This window comes from Corythoichthys intestinalis, chromosome 4 (genome assembly GCF_030265065.1).
Source record: "Corythoichthys intestinalis isolate RoL2023-P3 chromosome 4, ASM3026506v1, whole genome shotgun sequence".
Lineage (NCBI taxonomy): Eukaryota > Metazoa > Chordata > Actinopteri > Syngnathiformes > Syngnathidae > Corythoichthys > Corythoichthys intestinalis.
This window is the reverse complement of record NC_080398.1, coordinates 10044554-10065087: the sequence shown is the minus strand read 5'-3', so window position 1 is coordinate 10065087 and position 20534 is coordinate 10044554. Positions and strand designations below refer to the sequence as shown.

The following is a 20534-nucleotide window of genomic DNA, read 5'->3' as shown; positions in this document are numbered from 1 at the left end:
CTCCCCATCAGAGGCTTTTTAGAACAGGTGGGAACATTGTTACGTGCCAACGTTCTTGTCTCAAGCCTGCTATAGTGGATAAACTAATAGTCTTGGCCAAAAACCTATGAGACCCAGTTGAGAATTGCTGAGCAAGGAAGGTGGACGATATGCAGACAAATACATAACACAGCTGAAGGAATGTCTTTTCTTCTTTTTATTCATGTGACAGCTATCAGGAAGGCAGGAAATTTGGGAGTTAAAATGGTTCTGTTATTCATCACAGTTATTTGCATTTATTCAGTTCAATTATTTACAAGTTCAATTGAGTTTGTATCTTTTATATTTAAATTTATTGTAAACCGTATTTTTCAAATAACTATATATAGTACAGCTGCACATAAAGTTTTGATACTTAATATTTTTGTTGAAATATTTTTACAACTTTGTTGCCGTTTTGCAGTTTTATATTGTTATATTTTGTGTAAACAACTCAGGGGACTAATGCACTTGCACTTTTATTAGATTTAATATTTAAGTTCAAATATGTTGACAACTTTGTTGTTTTACTGAGGTTTTTATTTATTGTTATAGTTTGTGAACAACTCTTTTATTTGTCATATTTAATATTTTTGTTCAAATATGTTGACAACTTTGTTGTTATTTTACAGAAGTTTTTATTTATTGTTATATTTTGTCAAAAACTTAGGGGACTAATGCACCTGCTCTTTTATTTATCATTTAATGTATTTGCTGCTGTTGAAGTGTAAAATATTGTATTCAATAAATGATCTATTTTGTGCTGACATGACTTCCTGGATACCTTCATACAGAAATCTTCATCATTCACAAATTAAACGGTATTATATGAATACACTGTGGTCACGGTGTGTTATGTAAAGTATTTCCAAACAGCTATTCAAGTCATTTAGTGAAAATTTCTTTAAAATCGATAGATCTTTTTTTTTTTAATATCGCAATATAATATCGCAATATATTGCAAACCTAAAAAAAATCGCAACAATAGTTTTTTCCAATATCGTTCAGGCCTAGTACACACATTTACAAAATTGTTGCTGCCCATCTGAAAATGAAAGATATCCACAATTGGACAGTAAATGAAATAATTCGAAACTGCAACAATACTATTAAAATAAATAAATAAATAAATAAAATTTAAAAAAAAAACAATAAACAGCCATTACTTTTGTAGTTTTGTTCAACAGAATTATTAAAAACAAAAACAAAACATAAAAAAAGTAATGATTGTTTCATTTTTTTGTTTTGTTTTGTTTTGTATACAAAAATGACGGTACCCGTAACATTTTGTTTCATAACATTGTGAGGCAATCACTGTAATCAAACATTTTTTTAAAAAGTGAATGAGACTTCTGCACCTGTCTACTCATCAAACAACCGCAGTTGTCTCACGTTTGAAGGGTGCCTACTCTAGAAGGATTGTTCCAGCTCCTTCCACAGCTGTTCAGTGGAATTTACATCTTGGCTTGTAGAAAGCCACTTCAAAATATAAGTTCAGTTATTTTCTCTTTGCCATTCTTAACTGTTTTTGGTCATTATCCTTTTGGAAGATCCATGACCTGCGATTGAGACCGAGCTTTCCGACACTAAGCAGTACATCTCTCTACTGAATTCCTTGATAGTCTTGAAATGTCATTGTACCTTTCAGAGCTTCAAGAAATCCTGTGCCAGATGTAGCAAAGCAGACCCAGAACATAAATGAGCCTGTATGTGTGTGTTTGTACTATATATACAATATTTATATAGTAGCATATGTATAATAATTGCTATGTGATGTGTCACAGAGGACTGATGTATTGCACTAATAAATGTGAGCTGCAACTAGATTGGCAAAGACTGAGTGGGATTGTGAGAGGTAAATGGTGTAACTGCAGGAGAGAAACAGTCACGATGAGAATAAGTGAGATGGAGTGAGCTATAATGAGTTAGTGGCTTATAATGAAGGAACGTGGGAATGAGGAATAGCACTGCTGAGAGCGATCATGAAAGCCTTGACCCCAAAGGTGACTGTTGACTCATAATGTGTGGTGTTCACCATACATGAATATCATGCGTTGAGCCGTATCCAGCACTTTTAGCAACAGATTAAAATGTTACATCTTAGGACTCTATTTTCATTGGAATTTCATTTTAAATGTAAATGGTAGTGATTTTAAATACTGTATATTGTAATCTTGACGAAGTCATTCATTTGGTATGTTCTTCAAGGTCGAAACAGTATGTCACATTGCATGGCAAAGCTCAATGTGGGTGCTTCTTTTTGCGGCAGCATGCCTGTAATTGAAAAAAAAAACAAAGTGTGCGGTAGTGCGTCATTCCAATGTTAAATTGTATGGTGATATCAGCCTGCACATCTGATAGGATCAGCGATTGGCGAGTGAATTCAGAGTCCTGAGAGCATCCATGATATGTACATTTTAATATGGGCAAGCCTTCATTGGAATGCCGTTATCCCTTTAAAAGCCTTGGGAAATAGTCTGGGTATTTTTACCACTCACCAGACTATTTGCATTGATTAAATCAGCATCTCATTGTTCATGAATACCATATTGTTTCTATCCTCTACAAGTGGTTACATCATTCAATCAGAAACCACAAAACCTAATTTTCTGATTGTGATGCACCTAATAATCATTCATAGAGACAATCTTAAATGATTACTTTAAAGAGGTAATGTATTTATTTTGCATAAAAAAGAAAAGGTTTGTTATCTTGTTTTATTATATTTATTTATTTATATATTTATTTATTTTTAATAATATTTTTGAATACGAGTGCAAGTCACCAGTGGGACACTTATTAACTGCAATGATATACAGTTTGTGATTTATGGTGGAAAATATCCCTAAGATAGGATATGGAAAATTTTAGGAGTTATTCCCTTGTATTTCATTGCATTACATGTGACATTATGTCAAGTTGGATAAAAATAGGACATGGACATAGGAAGGGAAGGCAGAGTCTCTAACACGCATCACTTCAATTTGAACAAATGAACAAAGATAAATGGAAAAATAATGATTACACTATTACATATTTATTCTCACGCATTGATGTTGAAATCATGACACTCAAAAATGTTCATTAAATTAATAGTCCTACCCTGAGCTGCTTTACTACCTGTAATGTTATTCAAAAAACAAGCACCAAAAGTGCCTCAAATGCAAACAGAGGTATTAGAAAAGTCTTGTGCTCTAGTTAATATTGTTTTCCTTTATTTTGTTTTATCAGCATCAATATTTGATGTATGTATCGTTCACTAATCAAACATGGCAATTCTATGAAAGTGCTTGTAAATATATACACTTCTAAAAGTTTCATTATACAGTCAAAATATTCTTACACATCTCACCAGTTTCAAACTGGTGTCATTGTAAGAAAACTACATTATAGCTTCAAATCTGCCTTTTCAAATAGGCTGATAAGGATGATACTCTATTTGTGTTGATGCCACTAGAAAGGTTTTCATTTATAGAAAACAAGTTTGTTGCTTTTGTTATAGTTTGCAATGGAATACAAATGCTATGAATCATACTGAGATTTTCATATATTTTGGTTTCCGAATTGAGTTTAAAAAAAGGGTTGGAATATTAGAAATGTCATTGATACAAAGCAATAAGATTTGACCGAAAACTTGTCAAATGTTTTTTCTGTCTCAATAGCTGACTGTTAATCATGTCCTTGCAGTAATGATGGATGCTTGCAATCGCAGATTCACTTCAGTCACTTCATTAGCATGAGAGTTAACAGAACAAACTCATACAAGAGCCATGTCTCACGCCCAGGCATACGCATGCACATATTCACACACAATCATTCTCTCCAACATTGATATTGGCTATTTAAACTTATGTTGAAGCCTATATGTATCTTGCTTAGCACTTTCTTCTAAAGTGTTTCGTTGTTCTACTACATTTCTATTTGAGATGCTTGTATTAACGCCAGAGGTGGGTAGTAATGTGTGACATGCACTCCGTTAAATTTACTTGAGTAACTTTTTGAGAAAAATGTACTTCTAAGAGTAGTTTTACTAAGTTATACTTTTTTCCTTTTACAAGAGTTGTTACATTTTTCCTCTTTATTCGACATATTACATTAATTTATTTTTTTTTCGCCAACAATGCCAAGAGTAGCGCTACCGAATTCACCAATGAGACCTCGCAACAATAATCACATGACTCCACTATAACAATCAGACACAAGCTTGCCCTTCTATCTTCAGGCCAGCCTATTCAATCCTGTGGTGTCTTTAAAGGACCGTTAAAAGTATTTGATATAGAGTACTGCCCTCAACATGATTCGAAAGCACCTGTCTCCCAGTTTTTATTTGGCACCGATTGACCACGGAAAACCGGAGATATGATCCTTTTAATTTCAAAACAGTAATTATGAAGGAACTCTTCACTGTTCAAACTAGGAGCTATTTTCTCCACCAGAGGGCACTCATGTTCTTTGGATGAATAATGCTTCATTGATGTAATTTTTTTTTCTCTCTTCGGAATGCAATGATTTTTTTTTTTTTTTTTTGCATTTCTTTGGCTTAACGGGGTTGTGTTATGGCTTATTGTACAGTATAATTCTAACGACAGTTCATATCGATAGCTTTGTGCTCAGAAAAAAAATACCATTGTTTAAAAAAAAAAAAAAATCAACAAAAATATAAGCATTCACTCACAATGTTACTCATTACTTGAGTATTCCTTTCACCAACTACTTTTTTACTTGTACTTGAGTACATTTTTTGGATGACTATTTTTACTTTTACTTGAGTAATATTATTTGAAATAACGCTACTCTGATTAATGCTGTGGTCAAATTTTTGCAGGAAGAAAGCAAATCAGCTGTGTTAAACAACTTTTTTGACTAATACTTAAGAAAGGATTTCATTCAACCTCTAAGTTTCTACTGTGGTACAATTTTTGCAATTCTTCTGACTTGTCACCTGTTTTTGACAAAGAGTGCTGAAGCATTAAATCTGATGGGAGAAATTGACTGCGTAGACATAGAGCAGTGCTCCTTGTGTGATTTGGCTTACTTTTTGTCATGGTGATTATTATGACACCACATGGACTGTGAGAATCCTAAAATCTGTATGTATTTCTGAAGCGCTGCGTCAACCACATTATTAAAGTTATCAGCATCAAAGGGGTTCTGCTTATTGAAGAAATTAATTCAACTATAACTGGGTCAAGTACAATTGCAAACATTTAAGGACTGATGGTGTAAAAGAAAAATCCTTTTCTTCTTTTCCATACTGTGAGCAAGTAACCAATACAGTGCATGCCTGCTCTCATCCAAGAAGGAGGAGGGGTGAACTTTGCTCAAGACTGAAGCCAAATGGGCTGTGTACAGCATGTGCCAAGGTGAAGCCACTAACCCCCTGCCAAATGCCTGATGCAATTTTGCTGTGATAATGGTTCATTAAAATTATATGCGTCTACGGTAGCTTTGGTTTCAGCAAATGAGGCCTCTGTTACCCGTCAGAGCCCACAATTTCAAAAGGCTTATGCTGCCATACAGCAAGGATGACAGGTGCTTCTTTCCGAACTTCATTGCCAGAAGGACAAACACATTCTGCTATTTTTTTTTTACCTTTAGGCTGTGTCTCTGCCTTGCCGTTTTCGTCAACACCTTATCAGTGCTGCCATGTATTTTTTCAATGTCTTAAGATACATATCCCCATTGCAACAGCTGGGGGTTAGGGTAGTTTGCAATGAAAAATATGTAGCTGCATTTTTTTATTACTACTAGCTTTCCTGTGCTCTTTAATATATGACCTGTGTTGTTGAAAAAATGAAGCTTAACCCCACTGAATCAAGGAGGGAATCAATGCTTGTTATAGCTGAAGTGTGTGATTGGACCTTATTTACTGCACATACTTTTATTGAACTTTTTTGAAATTTTTGCAGCTCAAGTTAAAAAATCTCAAAAGCCCCTTTTACACATACCTGAACTCTGATTAATTGCCGGGATTTAATCGGGTAGCCCTTATGTGTGAAAGCCAATTTCCCGGGTCAACCAACACGGAGATGACACGGACATTTACCGGGTCACATCCTAGAATATTATCTGGGACTTACTCGGGGCGCGGCATGCGTGAAAGCAGCAGTTGAATTCCCGAGTCACAGCGCGAAGGCTGATTACATACCATATTTTTCAGACTATAAGTCGCAGTATTTTTCATAGTTTGGCTGGGGATGCGACTTATACTCTGGAGGGACTTACAGTGCCTTGCAAAAGTATTCCGCCCCCTTGAATCTTGCAACCTTTCGCCACATTTCAGGCTTCAAACATAAAGATATTAAATTTAATTTTTTTGTCAAGAATCAACAACAAGTGGGACACAATCGTGAAGTGGAACAACATTTATTGGATAATTTAAACTTTTTTAACAAATAAAAAACTGAAAAGTGGGGCGTGCAATATTATTCGGCCCCTTTACTTTCAGTCCAGCAAACTCACTCCAGAAGTTCAGTGAGGATCTCTGAATGATCCAATGTTGTCCTAAATGACCGATGATGATAAATAGAATCCACCTGTGTGTAATCAAGTCTCCGTATAAATGCACCTGCTCTGTGATAGTCTCAGGGTTCTGTTTAAAGTGCAGAGAGCATTATGAAAACCAAGGAACACACCAGGCAGGTCCGAGATACTGTTGTGGAGAAGTTTAAAGCCGGATTTGGATACAAAAAGATTTCCCAAGCTTTAAACATCTCAAGGAGCACTGTGCAAGCCATCATATTGAAATGGAAGAAGCATCAGACCACTGCAAATCTACCAAGACCCGGCCGTCCTTCCAAACTTTCTTCTCAAACAAGGAGAAAACTAATCAGAGATGCAGCCAAGAGGCCCATGATCACTCTGGATGAACTGCAGAGATCTACAGTCTGTCCATAGGACAACAATCAGTCGTACACTGCACAAATCTGGCCTTTATGGAAGAGTGGCAAGAAGAAAGCCATTTCTCAAAGATATCCATAAAAAGTCTCGTTTAAAGTTTGCCACAAGCCACCTGGGAGACACACCAAACATGTGGAAGAAGGTGCTCTGGTCGGATGAAACCAAAATTGAACTTTTTGGCCACAATGCAAAACGATATGTTTGGCGTAAAAGCAACACAGCTCATCACCCTGAACACACCATCCCCACTGTCAAACATGGTGTTGGCAGCATCATGGTTGGGGCCTGCTTTTCTTCAGCAGGGACAGGGAAGTTGGTTAAAATTGACGGGACAATGGATGTAGCCAAATACAGGCACATTCTGGGAGAAAACCTGTTGGTATCTGCACAAGACCTGAGACTGGGACGGAGATTTATCTTCCAATAGGACAATGATCCAAAACATAAAGCCAAATCTACAATGGAATGGTTGAAAAATAAACATATCCAGGTGTTAGAATGGCCAAGTCAAAGTCCAGACCTGAATCCAATCGAGAATCTGTGGAAAGAGCTGAAGACTGCTGTTCACAAACACTCTCCATCCAACCTCACTGAGCTCGAGCTGTTTTGCAAGGAAGAATGGGCAAGAATGTCAGTCTCTCGATGTGCAAAACTGATAGAAACATACCCCAAGCGACTTGCAGCTGTAATTAGAGCAAAAGGTGGCGCTACAAAGTATTAACGCAAGGGGGCCGAATAATATTGCACGCCCCACTTTTCAGTTTTTTATTTGTTAAAAAAGTTTAAATTATCCAATAAATTTTGTTCCACTTCACGATTGTGTCCCACTTGTTGTTGATTCTTGACAAAAAAATAAAATTTTATATCTTTATGTTTGAAGCCTGAAATGTGGCGAAAGGTTGCAAGGTTCAAGGGGGCCGAATACTTTTGCAAGGCACTGTATAATATAATGTGTTAATAATTCGACACATATCATTTCACATGTTATTTTGGTGTTTTGGAGTGACACTGATGGTTTGGTGAACTTGTTAGCAGTTTCTTTATGCTATAGTTATCTGAATAACTCTTAATAGAGCGATGTTATGCTAACATACTGGCCACATTAGCATTTCGTTATTCATGCATCATATAACATTATCATACTGTACACTTATTCATTATTACTATTTATGTTGTTCTCTATTGTATTTTTATTTCAAATTACCTTTCAAGATGACATATCTGTTCTATGTGTTGGATTTTATCAACTAAATTTCCCCTAAAAATGCGACTTGTACTCCGGTGCGACTTATATGTTTTTTTCCTATTCATTGGGCATTTTATGGTTGGTGCGACTTATACTCAGGTTTGACTTATAGTCCGAAAAATATGGTAATTATAATGGCTGGCCGATCGTCATTTCCTCTTTCTTCGCAGAAAGACGAAAAACGATAAATGAAACATCGCAATTATCAACATGACAAACTGGAAATCGCTAAATTAAACTGTAAACATAACGAAATTAAATTGCTACTGGATCATAGAGCCGAGGAAGAGACAATCCACCGTCCAGCTTTGGAAATGTGTGGTTTATTTCATTGCTGATGCCGACCAAAAATTACGTAATATCCGGGTTATAAAATCGCGCCAACCGCCTTTCCCGCTAGGAGACCATCGACTCGCCAACACGGGAACAGTCTGAAAGTGTTCAACCTGGGTAATTCTTGGGATATCTCCCCATGTCTGTAAAGCCATGACTTGTAAATCCTGCGTCACTTTACACGGGAATTTACCGGGATATAAGTCTGAAAGGGGCTAAGGTGTCAACTGTCTACTAGAAGTATTATCAACCATTTAACAGGACCCACTTTTAAGCAGTTGTGTTAAATTCCTGTGACACCCTAATGGGCAGAGCTCAATGTACAGGAACCTTAGGTTAAGTTTCTACATGCGTCCTATCAAGCTACTAAAGCTTGACTAAATTCTGCATTTTATTTTGGAGTGCTCCCCTTTTACACTTCCTCAAGTTTAATTCAAAGAGCTAATAAAAAAAAATATATATATATAATAATAATTATGTGTATCTGTACAGTGTAAATGCTTTCTCCAATAGCTTGCAAATACAGTACTGGTAAAGCAAAAACCACAAACCTTACCTCTCATGTAATACTGTATTTACAAATTCATTAAAGAGCAAAACAACACTGGTCTTAGTTTTATTGTAGGTCAAGGTCCAAATAGGCCTTTGTGTTCACGTTCATTTTGTGAAGACATTGTTAAAAAAAAAAAAAAAAAAAGACAAGACAAAAAATTAAATATACTGTATTTTTCGGTCTACAAGTCACAGTTTTTTTCATAGTTTGGCTTGGGGTGTGACTTATACTCCGGAGCGATTTAGGTGTGAAATTATTAACACATTATTATCATAAGCGGATTTTAGGGGGGGGGGCAGGGGGTTCAGGTCCCCCCCTGGTGGCCGGAAAGTGTCATTGCATGTAATTGACTTTCCTACATATATAAAAGTTGTAAAGCAATAAAACTGCAACAAAAATGAATGAAATGAACAAAAATATATATTAGTATTTTCATAATGGGATCAAAATTATTTTTCGAACACATCATGTGATGAGCAACTTAGACGGTCATTTGCTTCGCATATAAATTAAAAAAAAAAAAAAAATCAAATGATTTTTTTTTTTCTTTGATTAAAAATATATATATATATTTTTTTTTTTGGATTGAAGCAGCTTTTTTGGGGATTAAATGATTGAGACACAAACGTCCTACCCATAATATGGCCCAAACACAAAAAGGATTGCTTCAATCAAAGAAAACTTTTTCAATGAAAAATTAAGTGTTCAAATGCAAATTTTTTAATCTCAAATATTTTTTCGTAATCAAAAACTTTTAGCATCATTGATTTTTTTCTTTTTTTGATTGAAGTGATTTTTCTTTTTGAAAATATATATTTGTTTAGAGGCAACTTTTTTTGATTGAATAATGACAAAAATGTCCTAGCCAAAATGTGGCCCAAACACAAATCAACATTACTTCAATCAAAAATGTTGCTTGAATCAAAGATAAATAAATAAATAAATAGCTTTGACATGCATTTTTTTGAGTTACAAATTTATTTTTGCATTCAAACACTTTTTTTTTTGATTGAGGCGACTTTTTTTTTTTATAGAAAATATATATTTTGATTGAAGCAACTTTTTTTTTTTTAATTGAAGCAACTTTTTTTGATTAAATAATAAAGACACAAATCTACCTCCGTATGGCTCCGCCCAGGGGATACAATTTTTGACTGGGGTAACTACATTGGCATGACACTGGCGGGCGTACCATATTTAATGGATGACGATCTTGGCGAAAAGTATTGCCTAAGCAGCCTGATTTAGAATTCCCCTCAAGAATGATGGGAAACAAAAAACACTCATTGTGAACTTATTATTATAAATATTCTTGTAAGTTAATTTTATTGCTGACACTGCGTTTCGGGGTCATCAACATGTTGTGCCTCCCTGCCCCAAAATTCAAACTCCGCCAATGATTATTATATAATTTCACATGTTATTTTGGTGATTTGGAGTGAAATTGATGGTTTGGTAAACTTGTTAGTATGTTCTTTATGCTATAGTTGTCTGAATAACTCTTAATCGCTATGTTACGTTAACATACAGGCCACGTTCACATTGCATTGTTCATGCATCATGTAACATTATCAGACCGTAGACTTATTCAGCAAGTCGTTCTTTATTGTATTTTTATTTTAAATTGCCTTTCAAGATGACATATGTGTTCAATGTAGGGCTGTCCCAAATGACTAATTTTCTCCCGATTAGTCAGCCGACTATTTTTACGATTAGTCGACTAATCTAATAATGTATATATATATATATATATATATATATATTTTTTTTTTTACTAATTTAGCAATGAAATTTTTGTTGACGCTTATCAATTCACAAAAAACATATTGGAACACTCAAATTATTTATTAAAGTACAAATAAACACGTAAATAACAATAATAAATCACAAATAAACAATGAGTTCAAATGCTGATAGAATTAACTAGTGTAGCCTCCCGATTGAAAAGATGGTCTCTTAAACTGATGGTTTACAACTTTTATTCCATCCTTGATGTAAACACACTGTAAGAGCTACGGTGCACACAAATAAAGCAACATAATTAGAAATTAACAAAAACTTTTCACCTTTTTCCTTTTAAACCTTATTTATATATCAATGAATTGCCTATATGAATTGCATTTACCTTAATTTATTACCTTATCATTGACAATCTCTCCCTTGAGTGCAATCACTGTATATAATGTATATATTTATGACCTTTTAACCTTATATAATTTTCTATACCATAAAATAAACCATAACATGAAATAAACCTTTCAATTAGCATTAAGAACAATAGTAATAGCACTTATAGGCCCATTGTCAATGAAACATTATTATTTAGTAAGGCGACAGCACCCTCTGGTGTACAAAAAATGAAAAAAAAAAAAAAATTACAAACTGCGTGAAGGCGCTTGTGGTTTTTATTCACGGCCGACGTGCAGCCAAGCTTGGCATTGAAGAGACAGGACAGAAGAGTGTACTCTCCTTTGTTTCTTTGAAATAAGGCAATGTTTTGGACACTCTGGTGCGCTTTTTTTTGGCTTTGTGCCGCTTTCCCCGCTTGCAAACAGAGCATCCGACATTCAAACTTTCCACGCATATATTTTTTTAACCCTTCATTAACCGTCGACGGGATGTTGTGCTCGTCGACGGATTTACGTCATCGATGACGTCGACTATGTCGACTAGTCGGGACAGCTCTAGTTCAATGTGTTGGATTTTATCAAGTAAATTTCTCCTAAAAATGCGACTTGTACTCCGGTGCGACTTATATGTTTTTTTCCTATTCATTGGGCATTTTATGGCTGGTGCGACTTATACTCAGGTTTGACTTATAGTCTTATAATGCAATTTATACTCCGGTGTAGGGCTGCAGCTATGGAATATTTTAGTAATCCAGTAATCGACTGAAAATCCTATCGATTAATCGAGTAATAGGAGAAAACATATATTTTTTTGGGTAAAGAGCAGTTATAAATATGCATGAGAAAATAAGACATTTCATCTAATATTGAACCATTTTCAGTCAATCAATGTCAGTCAATGTCGATGTACATTGTTGAAAACAGCCAACAGTTGCCTCTCAGATGTGACTAGAATTAAAAAAAAGACCAATTCACTGCTTTCACTCCAAAAACATTTAGATTTCTTTTTAACCTAAAAATGCCATTACGCTTGATAACACACATCACTTACAAGTTAGGTGTTTTTCCCACGTGTTTCAATTGAATTTCCATTTGTGTCAAGCCATTTTTAAGTTCTAGTTAAGTTTTAAGTTAGTCTAAACTGTAAGTCCTGATAGGATTTTTAGTTTTTGCAGTGTTCATAATAAATGTATTGTAACATATCAGGTTATAATATGGCGGGGATATTTACATGTTTTCCTGAATGCACCGCGTGAAGTGCAGGGGTGAGGGAGGTGCGGGAGAGCGAGAGATGTGCCTTCCTGTTGTTGTTGTCATTCCATAAGTTCCCAAAAAATAAATAATTGCAACCTAACGAAGCGGGTGACTCTTTGTCAACGTTACAGTATGATACCTGCTGTATTGGAGCACATTAGGGACCAGTGCTACTTGGTGTTTTATCCAGGAATGACTACTGAGCTAAAATTGACAGTTAGCTTTATCATATTTTCATTTTACACCCTCATCACTCTACAGCGCTATGTTTTCACAGATTAAATACATCTGGTATGTAAGACAGTCTTAATTAATAGAAACCTAGCCCTCCGCAGTGCTAACGTTACGTGAGCGAGAGATAGTAACGTTAATCTTATTTATTAGCGCTGAGAAGTGTACTGCTTTAAGATGACGGCTGTTTACTAACACCGCTGACGCTGTCATTTTGCATCTAGTGTAACATACATGTGATATCTATGAGATGCATCAAATGCTACCTGCTACCACAGTAGCATCATGCGGACTAGTTTTTAGCAACGTCAGTGTAGTTTGTAGCGGCTGTCGGCTGCAGAAAGGTTTTTTATATTTTTTTTATTGCTTCTTCCTCTATGCACGTGACATCAGCGCGTTGTTCCGCATTAAAAGTAGTCGGGGCAAAACATGATGCTTAGAGCTGGGAAAATTAAACGATTCCTCGAGGTAAATAAAATTTACTCGGATCAGCTCTTAAACTCGAGTTACTTGAGTTGCTCGAGTATTCGTTTCAGCTTTACTCCGGTGCGACTTATATATCTTTTTTTACCTCTTCGTTGAGCATTTTAGGGCTGGTGCGACCTATACTCAGGTGCGACTTATAGACTTATAAAAATACGGTACATTGAGTTGGAAGTCATGTTATTTATATTTGAATATACTAGTATTAAAACATCATGTAGTGAATATATGGTATTTTCCATGATGGACATTTTTATTCCAATGTAAGCCTTATGAGCAGGTCACATCAGTTCAAATTGGCTGCATTACAGCTGCAACATAGATGTTTATTTGCTAGGGCAGACCAAAACACATTCTGTCTTTAAAATTCACTTGAACTGAGATGTTCTCTCTTACAGGCTGTTCACGAGCTGTATGATTAGCATTTACGTAATTTTCTGCCTCACTGGTATACACAAGCTTTCAGTTAATCCATCAACTATGCCCTAAAGCGAATGAAAATGCACAAAACACGTGTGATTCAGTGGATGATTTTCCCTTGCTCTTTAGTAGGACGATCAAAAAGCAGTGGGAGCAGGAATAGACACTGAAAGAGCTTTTTTAAGATGATGACATTTCTCTTTCCTTTTGTATTTTGATCAGCCTATCTATAGTTATGCCTTTGTTTTTAGAAAGGAGAGCCCGCTTTTTCTCAAATGACATGATAATAGAGGAGCCAATGAAAATTTGAAAGTGCAGACAAACTTTATAGCAATGAAATAGAATCAATCAGAAATTTTGATTATTTCCTTTTCCTTCCTGCTCTTTGTATCACTTCAAAGGTTCTCTATTAAATTGCACCAGTATTAAAACTAAGGTAGAGTAATTCTTTAAGGTTTTCGTACTACTTTTTCAACTATTGTTCACTTTCATTTTTTTGTAGCTTTTGTATGTGAATCGTTGTTCTTCAACTACCCATCCTAATTCTACAGATGCAATCCTGACAGAGCTGTATCAAGAGTTATAGATGTCATAATGTTTTTCTCAGGCAATTAAATTCTGCACATTAATTTGTATATCCAACATTTTATCTTTTACAATTATTAAACAACTCTGCAAGGACTGACTTTTTTATCAGCAGATGCATTGGTGTTTGTCACATTGACATAAATTCATACAATATTTAGAATAGTTTCATTTACCAGTATTTATTTCTTGGATATGCCTACCGATGCATCATCTAATTTTTTTAGGCAGTCCAATCGACAAATAGGAATGTAAGATAAATCCACCATATATTAAAACATTCAAGTGTATATATTAAAAAAAAGAAATAAATAAAATCAACATTTCTTCAGTTGTATTTTTAGCAAATGCAAAAGGATAGCTTTTCTCAGAATAAGACTGTTGAGAGAAACCAGGTGCAGTCCAGGAACTGAATGCATAATGAATTGCTTAGAAAATCAGATGCAGAATCCACACACATTTGCACAGCACCCATTTTGTACTAAATCTGGCCTTCATGTATAATATATTTTGTTCATGCAAATGAAACAGCAATACAAAAAGAAACACTTCAAATACTCATGTAATTAACCCTACAGTACATTCCTAAATTTAATAGTGAGTATAAGATGATAAGTATTATTAAACATGATTTTAATAATATCACATACCAATATAAATACAAAAAAATCCGTTAGAGTATATTGTCTTAAAGTCATTATATAATTGACAATTCTTTATTATTGCAAAGCAGGTAATTCAAAGCAAAACAGAACACACACACACACAAAGAAAATGATAAAATATATTAAACTGTAAAATTACAATTTATACAACGTATTGCACCAATGGAGTCTAACCTCAGAGGTAAATCTACAGCGGTGTAAAAATGTTTGGGCACCCATGATAATTTTCAAGTTTTATAATTTTATTTATTTGTCCATGTTTACTATCTATTATAAATAATCTATTTCATGGATCAGGAATTTCAGTTAAACATATCTTATAATGGAAATACAGTATTACAGTGTATCACAAAAGTGATGTACACCCCTCGCATTTCTGCAGATATTTAAGTAAATCTTTTCATGGGACAACACTGACAAAATGACACTTTGGCACAATTTAAAATAGTCTGTGTGCAGCTTATATAATAGAGTTAATTTATTTTCCCCCTGAAAATAACTCGAAATATAGCCATTAATATCTAAACCCCTGGCAACAAAAGTGAGTACACCCCTTTGAAAAAAAAAAGTACATCCTTAAATGTCCAAATTGAGTACTGCTCGTCAATTTCCCTCCAAAATGTCATGCAACTCGTTGCAGGAGTGCTGTCAGCATTGCTGCAGAGATTAAAGAGGTGGAGGGGGGAGGGGGGGGGTCAGCCTGTTATTGTGGTCCTTATTAACCGCAAAAAACGAGGGATCACTGTAGATCCATTGATTATATTTTGTAAATGTTTCAGATGCTTTGCAAATGTTCTTTCAGATGCTTTGGGCCACAATGTAAAGTATATCATGATTTGCAGACATAAATTATTTCTCAATAGCTTTCAGTTAGCCCTAACTGAAACTGTAATTATTGCCTTTTTGAAAAGAATTAGTCATTAGATGGGTTGAAACACTGTGTAGCCGTCACTTTTTCTCTTCAATCCTTTCCATGATAGCGTGATTAAAACATTCCTTATTCTATATGCTCGAGAATATCTGTCAGCAACAAAGACTAATTGACTCTATTGCAACATTTTTGTCATATTTTTGAAAATGATTACTTTCAAGTTGTATTGAGATGGCCATTTTGTTAAAATGGGGTCAACCTATAATTCCACATGATTGCCACATCCAAACTCAGCAGGGATATCAGTGTGAGTTTCAGAAATGCATAAATATCAAGATCTGACACCCAGCTAGGTGTGTAAATGTAATTTGAGAGATTTAACTGCTTTGGGATAAATCCAAGTGAAGATGCAAGGGTGGAAATGTTGTTCATTTTCCGAATTCCTTACACTGTAGAACCATGACTAGGCCCGGAGGACAAAAGATTCGTCACAGGCTTGCATAAATTAGGCAACAAATTTACAATGATTTATTGACTTAATATGTGGACGTGATTACGGCAGAGGAGCAGATTGGAGACACGCATGACTGGTTTTAGATTAGCTGTAGAAATGAGCGGCATTGCTCTTCTGAGAGTGCGTATCATGCATTTGTGCTTAAGTATCTGTGTGTTTGCAATGAATAGTAGGGAGTGTGTTCAAGATAGTGCCGTTTCCTTATGCTAATGCCGCTGCACTGAGCTGTCCCTCAGGGTAAATCCATCTTCTGTTCAGATTCTGGTCAAGCCCAGGGCACACCCACTCCTATCAGATGAAGAAACGGGGTTGAATGTGCTGCTCTGGGTTAGTGTACCATGTTAGATATCTATCATGTGTACATGTGGATTTTTGTATTTTCTTTAACTTTGTGACTCCCTGTGTGGTTGTTCATTTTTTATCAGAGTGACATATATCAGAGGTGTTCAGACTACAGCTCAGGGGCCTCTCACAGCATTTTTTTCACAGCCCATGGCACATAGTCTAAAAATAGCCTGCAACCCCCAAAAAAGGGGGAGGAGGACATTATGGCAAATATGGGTGTTAAAAAAGTGGAGTGTTCATATTTCTCATGGATATGATGCCCCTGACAACTACTATGTCTGCTAACTCTTATAATAACCTTAAAAAGCGTTTCCTATGAAGCTCTTTCATAAAAACATGGTAAATAATGACAATTCAGCCCAGAAAAGAAAGTATGTTGCTGTTGTTGTAATGTTCTGTGTATACTGTGTGTACTATCTGCTCTTGTTTTGAGTCTTATGAGTCCCTATTTCTGTGACCGGTGCTAGTCTCGAGTTATTTGTCAAAAATCAGAATGGTTAGCCAAATGCGCAGCAAGGATTGCTAAATTCGAGATACACCAACTTTTCCATCAACTGCTGTTTACTACATCTCTCTCTCTTAATGTGGAGATGCAATTTAGCTGCTGCTTAGTGTAAGCACTGGATTAGTGTAATACACAGCATCCGGCCACACCAACTACTCGACTTATCTCCAAAACAGCATTTTTTTATTTTATTTTAACGATAACTAATTGTACAAGTACTGTATTATAAATAGGGGTGTGACAAAATATTGAAATGGTGATATATCGTAATACTTTGTATCCCAAAAGGTTATCGATATGATACTGTCAAGAATCGGGATATCATTTTATAAAGGCGTCAATGTTTAAAAAAGGAAAAAAAAAAAAGAAAAAAAGAACCATCAAGTTGCTACCAAAATCTTCCACCATAATAGTGTCTCAGTTAACTCTAAGGCTGCCAGTGACGGTGCTCGACTCTCAATCCATTCAAACTGGGAACGTTCGTTCATTCAAAAACAGAGCATTCACAGTCATTCGGTCTGATTTTCGGGGGATTTACAGGTCATTTCCTGTTGAGTTCCTATTCATATTCATTTGGGTGATTCCCAGGTCACTTCCTGTTCTGTAACTCAAAATAAACAGGATGTGACCCATAAAATACCCCCAAATTAACAGGAAGTTACTGAAAATCAACAGGTAAATGACCTAAAATGGTCCAAAATTACCTCATTGCCTGGCATTGGCTGCCACTGATGGCCATAGAGGTTCAATCTGTTTGACGTGGGAGGGATGAACAAATGTTCATTCGCTGCCACACTCCCAGTTCAAATGGATTGGATGTCTGCTAGTGATAAACTCATTCCAATTCACGGCAGAAGCTTGTTTTTCAGTTTATTAGTTCTTTGTAGAATATCCTAGAATGATTTGCTTACCAATGTATCGATAATTGTTGTATCGCCATATCGTCAGATCATCGTTATCGTAAGCTTTGTATCGCAAATCATATAATATCGTGAGGTAACAAGAGGTTCCCACTCCTAATCATAAAGACAATATTTTCTTCACGGGTTCGTTTTGGTGGGTTTAAGATATTAAAATTGTAGAATGTCAGAGTGGCCCATGCATCCTTTGATTTTTCTGTATGCTGGCTTTGGAGGAAAGGTTTGTTACGCCCCTAGTGTGGATGTATCTTGCAGAGGCACACGGTCAAGGTAGATAGAGCACTACCTTTATGACTTTACTCTTTGTTTTCGTTGGCATGCAATTCAAGCCATTCCATGAGACATAACGTGCAGCATTGTCTCCAGTGCAGTGACCGGCCCACACAATTGCACTTACTGTATCCTTCTTTTTTTCCCCTCCTTATTCATCTAATTCTTTTCCTGTCCGTCCGGGTTATGTTCTGGCCAAAGTAGTTTTACAGTAATGTACTATGTTACAATGAGCTATAATGCTGCAAAGTAAAAATGACAGGAGGTTACTCCATTATACTGCACCAGAAGGACAAGCATATGTTGCCATTTTTCACCTTTGCCATTTCCATCTTTTTTTTCTTCAGCTTGTTTTTGTGTGTAGAGTGCCTCAAAGCTTTTGGATGTAGCTAACATGTGGCAAAGCTATATATGAGAGTAAACACATGCTTTTTTGTTGCAGTATCCTATTAAAGATTTACAGTTTAGAACAATGATGCTTAAGATGGAAGCTTTGTGTACATGTGTTTAAAACAACGGCCGCATTTTACAAGTTATTATAAGGTAATATTACTTTTGTTACTTAAAAAAAGCTTTCACATTTTCTTTGTGGGGTGAACTTGTGGTGTATTCCAGTAGCAAGTAACCCAGTAATGTCAGGTTTTATTGTTATGGTCATTCTAAACTGTAGTCAACACATTGGCTGCCATTGAGGGCAATATACGTCCAATCCATTTGAACGGATTGGGCTGGTAGCGAGTGAACTAAAACGAATTTGCTGCCTCTCTGCACTAAATTATTTGACATTAATTAGTCACAAACTAATTTAAATTCACAACATAAGAATGAAAAGTATCACACGATTGGAGGTATATCATCACCAGTGCCACTGAAAGGGTTAATTAAACAGGTGCCACAGATACAGGCATGATGTGATGTGTTTAGTTTACCAGAGCACCACCTTATTTTGGTGAAAATAAAAATGGTCGTATTAATTAAAATCCTTTGCATCAATGTGTAACAAGAAAATAATTTATTTAATGCCCAAATTACTTTCGTCTACGAGGACTGAATGGTCTTCAACCTTTTCTTGTTTTACTGCCTTCTACATTGTAGGTTAAATGCTAGTGACATCCCTTACTCGACTCAGACTCAAACCAAAAAATCGAGGATTAGGTGCATTAAAGTCAAGGAAGATCTGACAGGGCTACACAGCATTCTCACACACAAGCAGCATCAGCACCTTTAAGCAAATACATAAAGAGGCTATGTATGGAACATTGAAAAAAAAAAAAAAAAAAAAAAAGATTATTTATTGTATGAGATCACCATTTGTAAAAATACTATATTTACAGATAAAACCTCTCACTCATTTAACATGAAATGAATTTAATATTGCACTTTAACTTATACCCTGGGAAAACAAAGAAACATTGGCTAAATTTAAAAAGAATTGGCTAACCGAGCATAACTACTATTTTAGTGTTATCACAATATATGTTTATACAGTACATGTTTTATATAAAATATTTGACTTCATGTCAACCATATTGTTTATAATGGGGCAAATGCATTATTTCATTCATTCATTTATTCATTCATTTTCCATCCCGCTTTTTCAAGTTTTACAAAATTAAAAATAATTAAATTGTTTCTATTACCTAGTATAAATATACCCCATTCATTAAACCTGAATTTTAATTTTGCACAACAAACTTTTGAGTGTGGGAGTAAACTCTATCTAAAAATAAATAAATAAAAACTCATATACTTTGTACATTCATCTTCTGTACCGCTTATCCTCACAAGAATCACAGGATGCTAGAGACTATCCGGGCTAACTATGGGTGGAAGGCAGGGTACACCTCTAACTGGTTGCCTGCCAATCGCTCGGCACTTAGACCAGCCACATTTTATACTCACACTAACAGCCAAGTACCCAGAGAAAACCCAATGCAAGCACGGTGTTAACGTGCCAAGTCCACACATGAAGGCAAGAGCCCTTGATCTCAGAATTTGACGCGATCATGCTAAATACTCAGCCACATTTTGAAATTCTCAGTACATATTCCTTTTGTATGCATTAATTGTGTGAACATTTTCCTACTTAGTGCACACACAAAAAAAGCAACTCAACTTTATTTATGAAGTAGCTCAATGCAAAGTGCTGAAAAGTGAACATAAAAACATAAAATAGACAAATGAGGACAGCTAAAAAGATCATTTTTGCATGTGAATGCTGGCACCACTGTTGAAGCAATGATGACTCCACTGATAGGCAAAGCTGATGTAAAAACTGAAAAGTATAACTTG

At 35.4% G+C, this 20534-nt stretch overlaps 1 protein-coding gene across 4 annotated transcripts in view; it reads left to right on the top strand.

The window, feature by feature from the left end:
* Positions 1-20534, top strand: part of LOC130915132 (CUB and sushi domain-containing protein 3-like) — a 386272-nt gene that overhangs the window by 187993 nt on the left and 177745 nt on the right. The gene's annotated exons all lie outside the window — the stretch shown is intronic.